Raw genomic sequence first — 17,146 nt, 5'->3', positions numbered from 1 at the left:
CTAGCACGAGCCCTTCCCTTGATATTACCCTTGAGATCGCAACATAAACCCCGACCTTCTGAAGTGTCTGACCTTCTAAAGTGTCTGACCCCGACCTTCTGAAGTGTCTGACCCCGACCTTCTAAAGTGTCTGACCCCGACTTTCTGAAGTGTCTGACCTTCTAAAGTGTCTGACCCCGACCTTCTGAAGTGTCTGACCCCGACCTTCTGAAGTGTCTGACCCCGACCTTCTGAAGTGTCTGACCTTGGCACTTGTTGATACTCATTGCATAGCATATCCCAACTGTATACTAACGGCGATGCAACGTGAAAGGCCACTTGGTGGCTGGTGCATGCAAAACAGTTATTGGTATGCACACGGGTTCGCCAATTTTGGCCGCCTGGAACCCACTCGCTAAGACGCGTGTCCATTAAATGGGCACTCTAGAACCAGGCATTTCAAATTTACCGGCTCGAGAAACTTAACATATAGCAGCTGCGTGTAGTAGTAGAATAGGTAGAAGCTTCATTGTCTTGCGTATAGAGCTGATTCTGAGAACTGATCCTAGAAAGCGGAACGACAAAAGACCATATTAATCAACAGGTATGCATAGCAGGTACATAGTCTCAATAGACATTATACTCAGAAAAATGAAGCGATGGAAGGCAATGTGCAAACAAAAGAAATTGCAGGAGAGCTCAGCAAGGATGATCGACAGTATTTGCACTTCAGTATCAGATATCGGAAGGTTGGCACTATATGGTGAGTGGTGAGCATAATACCCTGCCCTTCAAAACGAATCATTTCCTTCTATCCTATTAAGTTCACATCCACAATTACTCAATTTGAAATTCTTCAGTGCTCTTTTGAGTATCACTGAGCTCATCTTCGGCGAATGCTTTCAAGCTGGACTCCCATGGAACTCCAGAACTTGACATATTCCTATGAGGAAGGGTGGTATGAATCACTCTAAGTGTCGGCCCAGTTACAAACCTGGCATAGCAGACAAATTGGATAAGCGAACACAAGACCAAACATGGGAAAGATTAATCGCCATGTTCCACCCTTTCTCTCTGCATGTAAGACATACCATAATCAGGAGAATCATAATTTAGATTTTTGATTAATGTCTGATACACAGTATCAGGAAAAGCAAGAGAAAATTACTGAACTGTAATTGATCATGGTACACATTATATCAGGAAAAGCAAGAGAAAATTACTAAACTGTAATTCATCATCTTGAATATATGTATGCTCCGCACAATCTTAGCATAATAACAAAATCGCTTATTTGAAGGCAAATAGTTTATAAGGTTTGAACTCTTTCATCTCTCGGTCAAATTGTAACCGTGTAGTTTAGTCTCTCGGTCAAATTGTAATAGTTTAACATATCCTGTAAAACCGCTGCTTGAGCAAGACGGTGATAATAGGTGAATATTGAACAATTTGAAAATTGCAGCCATGAAGGTAGTCGAGGAAAAGAAAGTCATAAGAGGCATTGTACACTAATACTTCTAATTGGCTCATGTTGGACAGATCAAATATAATATATTGTAATTAAAGGGGAGAAAATAGGATACCACCAAAAGAAAAAAGCATGTTAATATGCCAAGGAATAAATCCTCGCCACATACAGTCCACCAATTGATATTTAGAAGTATGGGTATTATGTTGCTGCAAGCTTGTTGAGAATAAAAGAGGAACCCAACTCACCAGGTAATAATTACAATCATGCACCCTTTGCTTGGTTGTCTATGGACCAACCAAGATAGTCTCACTTTTAATCCGAACTATAGTGTAGGCCTCCGAACAACATATATGATCATGCTCCCAATCATTTACTATAAGACACCTTGGGAAACCATATAAAATTTGCAATACCAATAAAAATCCCCAAATCTAACAATTACAACAAAAATGAAGCCAATCTCTCTCACCACCAATGCCATCTGATGTATAAATCCCTCTGGATATATACATCTGAAAACCTGATAGTTGTGTAGTGTCAATTGAAGAAAGATCTAACCAGTAGATTAAATTGTAAATTGGCAAGTCACTGCACATCTTATCCATCTACATATTTTGTAGCAATGCCTGAAAAAAAGGGAGAATACAGACTTAATCAGAAGTATTCGAAGTAGAGTCTATATGACTTTTAACTGAGACTTAACTAAAACATATACATTGACAATCAGTAGAAGAAAGCAGAAACTACATGCATTCAACCAATAATTAACTGTCAACACCCGGATTTTTAAGTCCAGATGCCTATTATGTCATTCATCGCAATCCCAGGATAATGTTGTTGCGAGGCATAATAGTTGAATATCACAGTCATTATTTATTACAAGCCATAATGTCTTACAATCTTGAATCACATGATTCATATTACACAAATAGTTGATCTCACCATCAACAACATACATAAGTTCATACATAGCGGAAGCGTAATAGTAACGGGACTCTCTAGTCCACAGGCCAACATTTGACGTCAGAAACCCCTAGTTGTCGTAGGCGTCCTGCTGGTCATCCTCGTGATAGTTCTGTTCCTCCTCATACTCGGCCATTTGAATAGCCGGGGACAAAGCCGTAAGTACTTCAAGTACTTGCAAACTAATACTATTGTAAAATGCCTATTAAAGAAACTAAGTTCTAATTTAACTTGCATAAGCCATATTTTAGTTCACAAGCTTGGATCATGTGCTAACTAACATAAGTGGGAACATTAGTGTCATTCCCACATCATTGGTTCAAAACCCAAGAGTCACCAAGTCACCATTCACATTTACTAAAGCTTTCAAAAATCTGACACCGGAAACTGTATGGCCCTTCCAACCGTCCGTAACCGTGGACACGGCTATTCGAATAGATTTACACTCTGCAGAGGTTGCACACTTGTGCCACAACATTTGATTTACATCCGTCGGAATAACTCCGAGTCACCGTAACACAGTACGCGGATCATCAACCATAACCTTTCACTTACATATCCTAGTATGAGCACCTCTCCCCATGAGCTTGGCCTCCCAAAGTGAAAACCAACCGTTAACCTGGGAACTGCACAGGGCTTGGCCGTACAATTTCACCTCAAATCACATCCTTTCTCAACAACGGAGGCAGCCTCGGCATAACCCCTATGATGTGTGTTCAGAGGGAACTCATACTAAAATCTATAAACTTCCAGTTAAGCCCTACCCATAATCGGGTATTGTGGGGGTACTCAAAAATTGGAAAGGTATCGCATTCAAACCAATATCAGGTTTTATCAAAAATCACCATCTTCTCTTGTTCACATTCAACTTCAAACTCTTCAATGGAATGCTTCATCATTCCAAGGTTTCAAAATCAACCATTCACATGCTCCCATCTAATATAGTCAAATTTTAGTACTTTAGCACTAGCACTAATCATGAGGGGTGCTACCTTGCTTTGCTATCTCTACTCATCTAGTAATCTTGTTCTCTATCCCAATTTTAGTTTATCTTTGGAAAACACAACAAGTAGAACTTGTATGGTGTACACATAAGATAAGCTGGTATAAAGAAAAGTAAGAATCATGGTGCCTTGCTCAAAGTGAGCTTTGCACTTTGCAAGAGTATTATCTTGCCTTGGTAGTTCTCTAGGTTTTCTCCTTCTTCTTCCGGGTAGAATTCTCCTTCCTCTTGATAATCTCCGGTGCTAGCGTCTAAATTTGAATACGAAGTATAATCACCAAACAAGCTCAAAGGCTATTCTACACACATTATTACTTCACACAAACTATACTAAGCACACACATAAAATAAATAAGTGTATTGTTGGGTGACTTGAGGAAAAATGATTTCCTCTTATTCCTATGTGAGAAATAGGGTTCATATGGTGTTTGGGAAATAATTTCCTCTCATTGAATCTTCTTAAGATTTAATTTCTCCACAGCAATACTTGAATCCTAGGTTGACCCAAGTCAACCATTCATCATCATTATTGGAGAAAATGATTTAAATGAGGTAGACCACCTCATACTATTTAAATAACACTACATTTGATTTAAATCCCAAGTAATTCATATAAGAGAGTTTGAAACCAGGGGTCCAAACATCCCATGAATTCAGGTGAGACAAGTTTAAATGAAGTATACAACTTCACATGATTTACTTTAATAGTTTTGGATAATATCAACTAGTTAAACTAGTCAAATGATCCATTAATTAAACTAGGGCATGATCATGCAAAGTGACCACACCATTTTCTTGCAGAAACAATTAGTGTAAGTCATATGTGAGCTACTAGAGTTGGAATTGACTTCATATCTATTTTGGTTGATTTTTTAATAATTATTTGAATAAGTAAAAGTCCCTGTCTTGTTATTTTTATCACATTTATTCTACCAAGAATTTGACCATGGGGCCAGTGGCATTAGTTAGGTCTTTTTCCTAGCTTTCCAACAATATAAAGTTCATCAAATTTGGTTTAGCCAATTTCAATCTATTGAATTTCAAAGTTGGAACCAGTATTGAGATTAAATGGATTTGGATAATTCGAATTTGAATTACTCGGGCTACGCGGGAAAGCTAAGTGGGCCTAAAGGTTTAAAAACGGCCCAAACCAACCTAGTTCAGCCCAACCACGGTCCACGGACGCGCAGCGCGCTGACAGGGTGGGGTCCGCGCGTCAGTGACTCAGCGTCACCGAAACGGTATGGGGCGAGGTGGTGCGTTGGATTAGAACACGGATCAACGGCTCGCGTTCATCGTCGTCTCCGACGAGAACCCGACGTGCGGCGGCGGCGGTAGGGGGTCGGCGAGCTCACCGTGGCTCCAGCTAGGGTTGGCAGTGGGCTTGACGAAGGTGTAGACGATGGCGAGGCAGCCTGTAGCGCGTGGCGAAGCTCGAGGCGGCCTCGGATCGACGGCGATTTCACCAGGGCTTCCGCGGCTCCGATCGCTCGATTGAGCTTGCTCCGGCGACGATTGAGGTGGCTAGCGGTGCGAGGCGAGCGGTGGTGAGAGGTGGTCATGGTGGTGTGCTTGGTTTGGTCCGGGGAGTGCTCTATTTATAGGAGGGAGGGGTGCCGCGGGGCAGTGAGCAAGTCGTCGTGGGCGCGACGTCTCCGGCGAGCTAGAGGGCTAGGCGGTGACGCAGCGACGATCGCAAGGGTACGGCGAATCCGCGAGCGTCCATGGCGAGTTAATGCGAGGCGTACGATGGTCGGGGCCGTGCGTGTACTGTCGCGGCCGTGGCGGAAGGAAGCTTCCTCTCCGGCGGCGGTAGGCGCTAGGGGGTGACGCGAGCATGTCCGGCAAGCTCCGCGTGGCGAGAGAAGTACTACGGCGCGCGGATATGGTCGGGTACGGCGAGATCTGGCGAGCGCCGCGTGGACGTGTCCGTGCACCGGTGACGTCGCCATGCCGTTGGCGGCGTACCTGGAGCGTACCGGGCGCGGCGATGGCGGGTCGTGGCGTCGTCCTCTCGTTCAACGGCGGGTACGGGCGATCTTCCGGGATCGTGGGCGACGCGTTTGACAAGGTTGCTTAGGGCTGGAGAGGCGGGGAGAGAGGGGTGAGCGTCGAGGGGCGACGTGGCCGGCATGGCCATGGCCGGCCATGTTCCGATCGTGTCCATGGTGTGTTTTTGCATGGGCTAGGTAGAGGAAGGTCCAATGCACTGAATTGAGCCAAGAATTGATCAAGGAGTGGTCTGGTTTGATCAATTTCAAAAATGTGATGATCTTGTTTTTGTTAAAAAATCTCTACTTTGCTTGATCCTAGCTCTTGATCCAAGATGAATTTGGTATGGTCCATTTTACAAAAGTTGTTCATTGTGTTGTATACTTGGATGGCATGCAAAGAGTTGGAGGTGTTTGGTTTAGAAATTTTGAAATAGAGAGGCTCAAAGTGATGACCAGATTGTAATTGTCAAAAAGGACCATTATCTTATGTGAGCAAGTTTTAATTCTTAGCTTTGATTTAATTGAGGTTTCTTTGATTCTCAAAGTTGTAATAACTATTTAATAACCTATTACCACTAGTGGTGAAGACTAATTGGGTCTAGGGTCAAAGTTTGTAAAAATATCATATGGCATATGTTAGGGTTTTTAGGGTTTTATTCTTATTTGATTTCTTTCTCTTTTTCATTTATTTGTTTGGTGATCATCATGGGATCACTCTAGGGTTGTGGAGTTTATTACATACACAAAATAACACTCATCATGGCATAGCACTCAAAATGCACAAGTCCTATGCAGGGCACTATATGAATTTTGAAAAGTTTTTGTTGGTTCTCAAATTTGGATAATTGGATTGGTTCTTCTTCCTTTATTTGAAATTTGAGGTGTTACAAACCCTTCCCCTTACAAAAGATCTCGTCCCGAGATCTAAAAGAAAATTAGGTACTAAAGAGATCTGGGTACTCCTTCTTCATATCTTCCTCTCGCTCCCAAGTGGCTTCATCTTCGGTATGGTTGCTCCACTGTATCTTCAGAAACTTGATGCTTCGGGTGCGAGTGGTTCGGTATGCTTCTTCCAAGATGCGAATCGGTACTTCGCGGTATGTCGGGTCTTGGTTGATATCCACCGAACGGTGATCGATGTTTTTGAACACTTCCGTCTTCTCGGGGACTTCCGAGCACTTCCGCGAGAGTGAGATGTGAAATACGTCGTGCACGGCCGACATTTCTTCGGGTAACTCTAATTGATAGGATACTTCGCCTCGGCGACTCAGAACTTTGAAAGGTCCGACATATCTAGGGGCAAGCTTTCCTTTCAGCTGAAATCTCCGCATTCCTTTCGGGGGGATACCTTGAGATAGACAAAATCTCCGATCTCGAAGGTCATCTCTCGGCGTCTCTTGTCGGCGTAACTCTTCGTCGGGACCGAGCGGTCTTGAGGTACTCTCGGATCTTGTGCACCTTCTCTTCGGCTTCACGAAGAACATCAGGTCCAAAGACTTGGCTTTCTCCGACTTCCGACCAGTTCGGTGGGGTACGGCACTTCCTTCCGTACAAAGCTTCAAAGGGGGCCATCTCGTAGGCTGGCTTGATAACTGTTGTTGTAGGAGAATTCTGCGTAAGGCAGGCAATCTTCCCACTTGGATCCGTACTCTAGTACGCATGCTCTCAACATGTCCTCTAGTATCTGGTTGACTCTCTCAGTCTGTCCATCGGTCTGCGGGTGATAGGCGGTGCTGAAGTTCAGACGGGTTCCTAGTCCTTCATGCACTTTCTGCCAGAATCTTGAGGTGAACTGGGATCCTCTATCTGACACTATCGACTTCGGGGTTCCGTGCAGGGCGACTATTCTGGAGATGTACAGCTCAGCTAACTTTGGTCCTTGGTAGGTGGTCTTGACGGCGATGAAATGGGCTACTTTGGTCAATCTATCCACCACTACCCATATAGAATCATTGCCTTTGCTGGATTTGGGTAAACCAGGTGATAAAGTCCATTCCTACCGAGTCCCACTTCCATTCCGGAATCCGCAATGGTTGCGGCAGTCCTGCGGGTCGCCGATGTTCAGCCTTGACTCGCCGACGGATATCACACTTGGCGATGTAGCTTCCGATCTCCCTCTTCATTCCATGCCACCAAAATTGTTCCTTCAAATCTTGGTACATCTTGGTACCTCCGGGGTGAATAGAGTATAAGGTGTCATGGGCTTCCTTCAGAATGACTTGCTTCAGGTCTGAATCCGATGGTACGCAGAGACGTCCTTTGTACCAAAGAACTCCGGCTTCATCTACCGTGAATCCTGGGGCCTTTCCTGCGACTATCTGGGTCTTGATTCCATCAATGCTGGCATTTCCCTTCTGAGCTTCCTTGATCTGTCCCATCCAGGTAGGTTGTAGCTCCATGCTAGCTAAGAATCCTTCACTGACTAGCTCCATTCTAAACTGTTCAAACTCTTGGTACAGGCTGGGTTGTTCTTCTGCTATCATTGAATTCAACTGACACGGCAGTCTACTCAACGCATCCGCTACCACATTGGCCTTGCCGGGGTGGTAGTGGATCTCCATATCATAATCCTTAATCAGTTCTAACCATCTCCTTTGTCTCATGTTCAGCTCCTTCTGGGTAAAGATATACTTCTGGCTCTTGTGATCCGAATAGATCTCGCAGCGATTACCCATGAGGTAATGACGCCACACCTTGAGTGCTAAAACTACGGCTGCGAGTTCGAGGTCATGGGTGGGGTAGTTCTGCTCATGCTGCTTCGGTTGCCGGGACAAATAAGAGATCACTTTGCCTTCTTGCATAAGCACACATCCGAGACCAATCTTGGATGCATCGCCAGTAAACATCAAAGGGTTTGGTGATGTCCGGCATGATCAGAATTGGGGCTGTGGTCAGTCTAAGCTTGAGTTGTTGAAAACTCTCTTCACATTTGTCCGTCCATTCGAACTTCTTATCTTTCTTCAGCAATTGGGTCATTGGTCGAGCGATACTCGAAAAGCCTTCTACAAATCTGCGGTAGTATCCGGCTAATCCAAGAAAAGCACGGACCTCGGTCTGGGTGGTTGGGGCTTTCCATTCTGCAACGGTCTTGATCTTGGCGGGGTCTACGGCAATTCCTCCTGCGGACAAGATATGTCCCAGGAATCCAACTTCCTTTAACCAAAACTCACATTTGCTGAACTTAGCATACAGCTTATGCTCTCTCAGGGTCTCTAGGACAGCTTCTAGGTGTTGTTCATGTTCTTCCTCGGATTTGGAGTAGATTAGGATGTCATCGATGAAAACGACAACAAACTTATCCAGGAAGTTCATGAAGATCTTATTCATGAGATTCATGAAATAAGCAGGGGCATTGGTTAATCCAAATGACATGACATTGTACTCGTACAATCCATATCTAGTAGTAAAGGCAGTTTTGGGAATGTCCGATGCTCGGATCTTCAGTCGGTGATATCCAGATCCCGAGATCAATCTTTGAGAACACTATGGCTCCGGTCAGCTGATCAAACAAATCTTCTATCTTCGGCAAAGGGTATTTGTTCTTGATGGTGACATCGTTAAGTTTACGATAGTCCGTACATAAACGACCGGCACCATCCTTCTTATCCACAAACAAAACGGGGATCTCCAAGGTGACGCACTTGGTCTAATCGGACCTTTGGCTAACAGTTCATCCAGTTGCTTCTTCGACTCTACTAGCTCTGCTGGGTTCATGCTCGTAGGCTCTCGGGCTATAGGTCCGGTTCCGGGAATTAACTCGATGATAAACTCGATATCCCGGTCTGGGGGCATACCGGGTAAACCATCCGGGAACACATCAGGATATCGACAAACGACCCTGATTTGATCCAGAGTTGGCTTGGCTACGCTCTGGTTGCAAGTAAACTTTCTAGGGAGCAGTTCGGAGACATGTTCCACTAAGATACCGGTGCTACTCGGTCATGGTGATGGCTTTCTTGGCACGATCAATCATTCCATGATGTTTCGCCATCCAATCCATTCCCAGTACTACTTCCAAACCTTTGGTTCCCAAAATTATCAAATTGGCATAGAACTCTACTTCATGAATTCCGATGGGTACATTTTTACAAAATTTTCTCGGCTTTAGTGGTTGATCCGGGGATTTGAACTATCATGACATGTTTCAAACTGAGGGGTTGAATTTTACTTGTTGATGCAAAGTCTTCAGTGACAAAAGAATGAGATGCTCCGGAATCAAACAACACTCTGGCAGGTACTGAGTTGACGAGAAACATACCCGAGTACAACCTCCGGTGCTTCCCGGGCTTCTTCGGCATTCATGTGAAAGAGACGGCCGTTGCGGTTATTGGGGTTGTTGGGGGCGAACTTCTTTCCTGTGGAAACGCGGCGTTGCCGCTCGAGCGGGTGCGGCGGTGTTGCCGGCGAGCTTGGCGAGTCTCTTGGGACACTCGTTGGAGTAGTGCCCCACTACTCCGCACTCATAGCAGGTGATAGTGGACTTGTCCTTGGTGGCGACAGGAACGGCGTTGCTTCCGGTCCTTGGAGCGGTGTTGGTGTTGTTGGTGTTGTTGGGAGCTGCTGGGCGGAGCGCGGTTGAAGTTGTTGTTGTTGTTGTAGTTGTTGGTGTGGCCTCCGGCCTAGAGTTTCCTCCACTCCGGTTCCGATAACCGGGGCGCGAGTTCCGCATAGGGGGCTTGTTGTTGTTCCTCGGAGTGAAACCTCCGCTTGAGCTGGGGCGATACTTCGGGGCATTGCTAGGCCCACTCGGTGCATCATGCGACGTTTGCGGTTCTCGTTGGCTTGGTTCAGCTTGCCTTCCATCCGGATGGCTGAGTCAACAAGGGCTTCGAGGTCGGTGAAGGGGATGTTGACGAGAACCGTCCGCATCTCATCATGCGATCCGTTCGAGAATCTCTCCTGCCTCTTCTCGGTGGTGTCGGTCTCATCGGGGCGTACCTTGACGGGGTAAGGAACCTGTCGCGGTATTCTACCACCGTCATGCGACCTTGCTTCAATTCACGGAACTCATCCCTCATCTTCTTGATAAGACCCGGGGGTACATGATACTTGCTGAACTTGAGCTTGAAATCTGCCCAAGTCATGAACTGACCTCCATTCATGGCACGTGTGCTAATCCACCAGGCTCGGGCAGGTCCTGCGAGGTAATGAGTGGCAAACAGGACCATCTCGTTGGGTTCTACTCCCGCTACCTCCAAGTTGTTCTCCATGGTCTGAAGCCAGTCATCGGCATCGAGGGGTTCCTCCGTCTTGGCTGAACACCGGAGGGTTGGTATTCCGAAAGTTCTTGAGCTTGGATCCGGGATGATCATGGTTTCCATGGCCTTGGTTTGCAAGGTTTTGCGGTGCGGTGATGTTGGCTTGACGTTCAGCTCTTTCGGTCTCCCGTCTCGCCGGCGAGGTTTGCAGCAGTTGCATCATAGCATCGTTGTTGTTGCGATTGGGAGGGGCCATCTGAACATACAGGAGATTATAAGATAAGAGGGAATTTTTATGGTTTATTTTGAATGAGTTCAAGACTTAAAAATTTTTTTTGAATGCTTTGGATGACACACACAAACATTCATTCATTCCACATAACACATTACAAACTACATGCCATTCATCCCATGGTTTTAAGAACCATTTTTTTCAGACTACGATACAAGGAATGAAAACACACTCATACCCAGGGTTTTAAGAACCCTTCATGCTACGATACACGGGACGGGATACAACTCACACCTACATCAGTGCTCAAGTGTGACTACCCTCATCCTTGATGTCGATGGGAACGACATCATCAGGTCCTGGCTCCAGGAACTCGTAGTCCTCCTCCTCCGTGAACTCGTCCTCCTCGAAGTCGTCGTCGTTACTCAGGAAGGCATCTCCTCCCGTAATATCGATACCGACCTCGTCTTCCTCTATCTCCATCAGCTGCTCCTCCTGGGCCTTGACGGTGGCCTCAAGTGATGCTATCTGTGCGCGAAGGCGTGTAATGGTGACATCCTTCTTCGCGCACTTCAGGCGAAGCTTGTTGCGGCACCGGGACAGATGCTTGATGGCATCTCCATGCGTAGCCAGGGCGAGGTGAGTCTGGTTCGCATACATCCGGGCGTTATCCAGATCCAGCTGAGTGTGATACAGCATGAAGTCTAGATGCTCGGCGTGATGCCTCAGCTCAGGGTGGGACTGCAGGGCCATAGGTACTCCGTTGGCATCACGCTTCACTAGGTGAGCGAAACGGGACGCAAGCGGGCGTACCGTGTTCACGTCCGCAAAGGCGAGCCAGTGCCTCCCGCAGGCCGCGTGCCAGTCCATCGAGCCAGTTGCTCTCACGGAAGGAGAACAGGATCCTGTCCGTGGTAGGAGACTCCATGTTCCCCCTCAGATCCACGATAATGATCCACCGTAGCTCTCCGCCGGGCTGATCATCCATCCGGATCCCATGGAACTCGGGCCGGAGGCGCCCCGAAAGTTCGAGACCGCGGTGAGATCGTGCTCGAAGATCAAGCTGCCTCCGTTACCAAGTTGGTAAAACTTGGTGTTGACGAGTGCGTTGGGCTCCATCTGAAAGTGAATTAGGAGAGTAAGTTAGACATTTGATCAAGTGTGGCACAGTTTTAGGTAGACATAATAAGAAAGAGCATGTTTTTATCAAGTTTCGAAAAAGCCTCCAAGACAAGAATATGAAGAACTTTTCATAAATAACCTTTTCCTTTGTATTTCAAAGTTATGTTTTTATGAACGCCCATTCTAACTAAGGTTTTCTAAGGTCAAACAATGGCTCCGATACCAACTTGTCAACACCGGATTTTTAAGTCCGGATGCCTATTATGTCATTCATCGCAATCCCGGGATAATGTTGTTGCGAGGCATAATAGTTGAATATCACAGATCATTATTTATTACAAGCCATAATGTCTTACAATCTTGAATCACATGATTCATATTACACAAATAGTTGATCTCACCATCAACAACATACATAAGTTCATACATAGCGGAAGCGTAATAGTAACGGGACTCTCTAGTCCACGAGGCCAACATTTGACGTCGAAACCCCTAGTTGTCGTAGGCGTCCTGCTGGTCATCCTCGTGATAGTTCTGTTCCTCCTCATACTGCGGCCATTTGAATAGCCGGGGACAAAGCCGTAAGTACTTCAAGTACTTGCAAACTAATACTATTGTAAAATGCCTATTAAAGAAACTAAGTTCTAATTTAACTTGCATAAGCCATATTTTAGTTCACAAGCTTGGATCATGTGCTAACTAACATAAGTGGGAACATTAGTGTCATTCCCACATCATTGGTTCAAAACCCAAGAGTCACCAAGTCACCATTCACATTTACTAAAGCTTTCAAAAAAATCTGACACCGGAAACTGTATGGCCCTTCCAACCGTCCGTAACCGTGGACACGGCTATTCGAATAGATTTACACTCTGCGAGAGGTTGCACACTTGTGCCACAACATTTGATTTACATCCGTCGGAATAACTCCGAGTCACCGTAACACGAGTACGCGGATCATCAACCATAACCTTTCACTTACATATCCTAGTATGAGCACCTCTCCCCATGAGCTTGGCCTCCCGAGTGAAAACCAAGCTGTTAACCCGGGAACCGCACGAGGGCTTGGCCGTACAATTTCACCTCAAATCACATCCTTTCTCAACAACGGAGGCAGCCTCGGCATAACCCCTATGATGTGTGTTCGGAGGGAACTCATACTAAAATCTATAAACTTCCGGTTAAGCCCTACCCATAATCAGGTATTGTGGGGGTACTCAAAAATTGGAAAGGTATCGCATTCAAACCAATATCAGGTTTTATCAAAAATCACCATCTTCTCTTGTTCACATTCAACTTCAAACTCTTCAATGGAATGCTTCATCATTCCAAGGTTTCAAAATCAACCATTCACATGCTCCCATCTAATATAGTCAAATTTTAGTACTTTAGCACTAGCACTAATCATGAGGGGTGCTACCTTGCTTTGCTATCTCTACTCATCTAGTAATCTTGTTCTCTATCCCAATTTTAGTTTATCTTTGGAAAACACAACAAGTAGAACTTGTATGGTGTACACATAAGATAAGCTGGTATAAAGAAAAGTAAGAATCATGGTGCCTTGCTCAAAGTGAGCTTTGCACTTTGCAAGAGTATTATCTTGCCTTGGTAGTTCTCTAGGTTTTCTCCTTCTTCTTCGGGTAGAATTCTCCTTCCTCTTGATAATCTCCGGTGCTAGCGTCTAAATTTGAATACGAAGTATAATCACCAAACAAGCTCAAAGGCTATTCTACACACATTATTACTTCACACAAACTATACTAAGCACACACATAAAATAAATAAGTGTATTGTTGGGTGACTTGAGGAAAAAATGATTTCTTCTTATTCCTATGTGAGAAGTAGGGTTCATATGGTGTTTGGGAAATAATTTCCTCTCATTGAATCTTCTTAAGATTTAATTTCTCCACAGCAATACTTGAATCCTAGGTTGACCCAAGTCAACCATTCATCATCATTATTGGAGAAAATGATTTAAATGAGGTAGACCACCTCATACTATTTAAATAACACTACATTTGATTTAAATCCCAAGTAATTCATATAAGAGAGTTTGAAACCAGGGGTCCAAACATCCCATGAATTCAGGTGAGACAAGTTTAAATGAAGTATACAACTTCACATGATTTACTTTAATAGTTTTGGATAATATCAACTAGTTAAACTAGTCAAATGATCCATTAATTAAACTAGGGCATGATCATGCAAAGTGACCACACCATTTTCTTGCAGAAACAATTAGTGTAAGTCATATGTGAGCTACTAGAGTTGGAATTGACTTCATATCTATTTTGGTTGATTTTTTAATAATTATTTGAATAAGTAAAAGTCCCTGTCTTGTTATTTTTATCACATTTATTCTACCAAGAATTTGACCATGGGGCCAGTGGCATTAGTTAGGTCTTTTTCCTAGCTTTCCAACAATATAAAGTTCATCAAATTTGGTTTAGCCAATTTCAATCTATTGAATTTCAAAGTTGGAACCAGTATTGAGATTAAATGGATTTGGATAATTCGAATTTGAATTACTGGGCTACGCGGGAAAGCTAAGTGGGCCTAAAGGTTTAAAAACGGCCCAAACCAACCCAGTTCAGCCCAACCACGGTCCACGGACGCGCAGCGCGCTGACAGGGTGGGGTCCGCGCGTCAGTGACTCAGCGTCACCGAAACGGTATGGGGCGAGGTGGTGCGTTGGATTAGAACACGGATCAACGGCTCGCGTTCATCGTCGTCTCCGACGAGAACCCGGCGTGCGGCGGCGGCAGTAGGGGGTCGGCGAGCTCACCGTGGCTCCGGCTAGGGTTGGCGGTGGGCTTGACGAAGGTGTAGACGACGGCGAGGCAGCCTGTAGCGGTGGCGAAGCTCGAGGCGGCTCGGATCGACGGCGATTTCACCAGGGCTTCCGCGGCTCCGATCGCTCGATTGAGCTTGCTCCGGCGACGATTGAGGTGGCTAGCAGTGCGAGGCGAAGCGGTGGTGAGAGGTGGTCATGGTGGTGTGCTTGGTTTGGTCCGGGGAGTGCTCTATTTATAGGAGGGAGGGGGTGCTTGCGGGGCGGTGAGCAAGTCGTCGTGGGCGCGACGTCTCCGGCGAGCTAGAGGGCTAGGCGGTGACGCAGCGACGATCGCAAGGGTACGGCGAATCCGCGAGCGTCCATGGCGAGTTAATGCGAGGCGTACGATGGTCGGGGCCGTGCGTGTACTGTCGCGGCCGTGGCGGAAGGAAGCTTCCTCTCCGGCGGCGGTAGGCGCTAGGGGGTGACGCGAGCATGTCCGGCAAGCTCCGCGTGGCGAGAGAAGTACTACGGCGCGCGGATATGGTCGGGTACGGCGAGATCTGGCGAGCGCCGCGTGGACGTGTCCGTGCACCGGTGACGTCGCCATGCCGTTGGCGGCGTACTCGGAGCGTATCGGGCGCGGCGATGGCGGGTCGTGGCGTCGTCCTCTCGTTCAACGGCGGGTACGGGCGATCTTCTGGGATCGTGGGCGACGCGTTTGACAAGGTTGCTTAGGCTGGAGAGGCAGGGAGAGAGGGGTGAGCGTCGAGGGGCGACGTGGCCGGCATGGCCATGGCCGGCCATGTTCTGATCGTGTCCATGGTGTGTTTTTGCATGGGCTAGGTAGAGGAAGGTCCAATGCACTGAATTGAGCCAAGAATTGATCAAGGAGTGGTCTGGTTTGATCAATTTCAAAAATGTGATGATCTTGTTTTTGTTAAAAAATCTCTACTTTGCTTGATCCTAGGTCTTGATCCAAGATGAATTTGGTATGGTCCATTTTACAAAAGTTGTTCATTGTGTTGTATACTTGGATGGCATGCAAAGAGTTGGAGGTGTTTGGTTTAGAAATTTTGAAATAGAGAGGCTCAAAGTGATGACCAGATTGTAATTGTCAAAAATGACCATTATCTTATGTGAGCAAGTTTTAATTCTTAGCTTTGATTTAATTGAGGTTTCTTTGATTCTCAAAGTTGTAATAACTATTTAATAACCTATTACCACTAGTGGTGAAGACTAATTGGGTCTAGGGTCAAAGTTTGTAAAAATATCATATGGCATATGTTAGGGTTTTTAGGGTTTTATTCTTATTTGATTTCTTTCTCTTTTTCATTTATTTGTTTGGTGATCATCATGGGATCACTCTAGGGTTGTGGAGTTTATTACATACACAAAATAACACTCATCATGGCATAGCACTCAAAATGCACAAGTCCTATGCAGGGCACTATATGAATTTTGAAAAGTTTTTGTTGGTTCTCAAATTTGGATAATTGGATTGGTTCTTCTTCCTTTATTTGAAATTTGAGGTGTTACATTAACAATTTGGTCTGACGGATGCTCCTCAATACAGAAATTCTTACAGTAGTATGTGTACGCCCATCTTTTGTGAAATACAAGTGGATCAACCATGGATATTTCTCATTGTATCTCCAACCACTGCTTGGTTTAGATTACTGAAAGAACTTTAATAGTTCATATTCGCTCCTCCATGCACACAAAGAAACAAAGAGTAGTCTTACCATCTTGTGCAGATGCAAAATGCCCTAGACGTCACAGCGTCCTGCATAGAGAGATACAGGTTCCCGACGTGACCGGCGATGCACCTGTCCGTAGATGCATCCGGAAGGGAGCATATGCACCTGTCCGTAGATGCAACTGGAAGGGAGCATCGGCTGCGTCGGATCCTCCGACGACCACGTTACATCAGGAGGGAGAGGAGGGCGCTCATATCCTCCGCACAAATAATCACCTTGGGAAGGAGAAGGGGCACCAAACTCCTCCCATCGGCTCCCCCATGGCCCTGCGTGCTGCTCGGGAGGGAGAGGAGGGCGCCAAATCGGGATGGAGAGAAAGGCGCAAGCGCAACGCCTCGGAAGGGGAGGAGGGCGCCTGATGGCTGCTTGCCAGGGGAGAGTGGCGGCATGGTGGCCGCCTCTGCCTCGTCGGCCGGCCAGGCAGGGAGAGGAAGATGCTCTCCACCGGGGGATGAGGATATGGGCAGTTCCTGTGTTCGTTTGGTAGAGCAAATCCTGGAGCTGCTAGATCGTTCGGTGGTGGGGCCGCACCGCTTTGACCGCTGATTGTGGGAGGCAAACTGAAAGTCACCTATTCATCACGTGGATATGAAGGAAAGGATCGCTCAGCCGGTAACCGGTCACCCCACCCTCCGAAAAAATAGGAAACAA

The 17,146-nt window shown here is 46.0% G+C and overlaps 1 long non-coding RNA gene across 1 annotated transcript; it reads right to left on the bottom strand.

The window, feature by feature from the left end:
• Positions 1-1,799: 1,799 nt before the first annotated feature.
• On the bottom strand, positions 1,800-16,782 carry LOC124659367. Its single transcript, XR_006989554.1, has 2 exons — positions 16,481-16,782; positions 1,800-2,076 (listed from the first exon to the last, which is right to left on the bottom strand). It is a non-coding gene; the product is annotated as an uncharacterized LOC124659367 (long non-coding RNA).
• Between the last annotated feature and the right edge of the window lie 364 nt (positions 16,783-17,146).

The sequence above is a fragment of the Lolium rigidum genome, chromosome 6 (assembly GCF_022539505.1).
Source record: "Lolium rigidum isolate FL_2022 chromosome 6, APGP_CSIRO_Lrig_0.1, whole genome shotgun sequence".
NCBI lineage: Eukaryota > Viridiplantae > Streptophyta > Magnoliopsida > Poales > Poaceae > Lolium > Lolium rigidum.
This window is presented reverse-complemented; position numbering and strand designations above follow the sequence as displayed.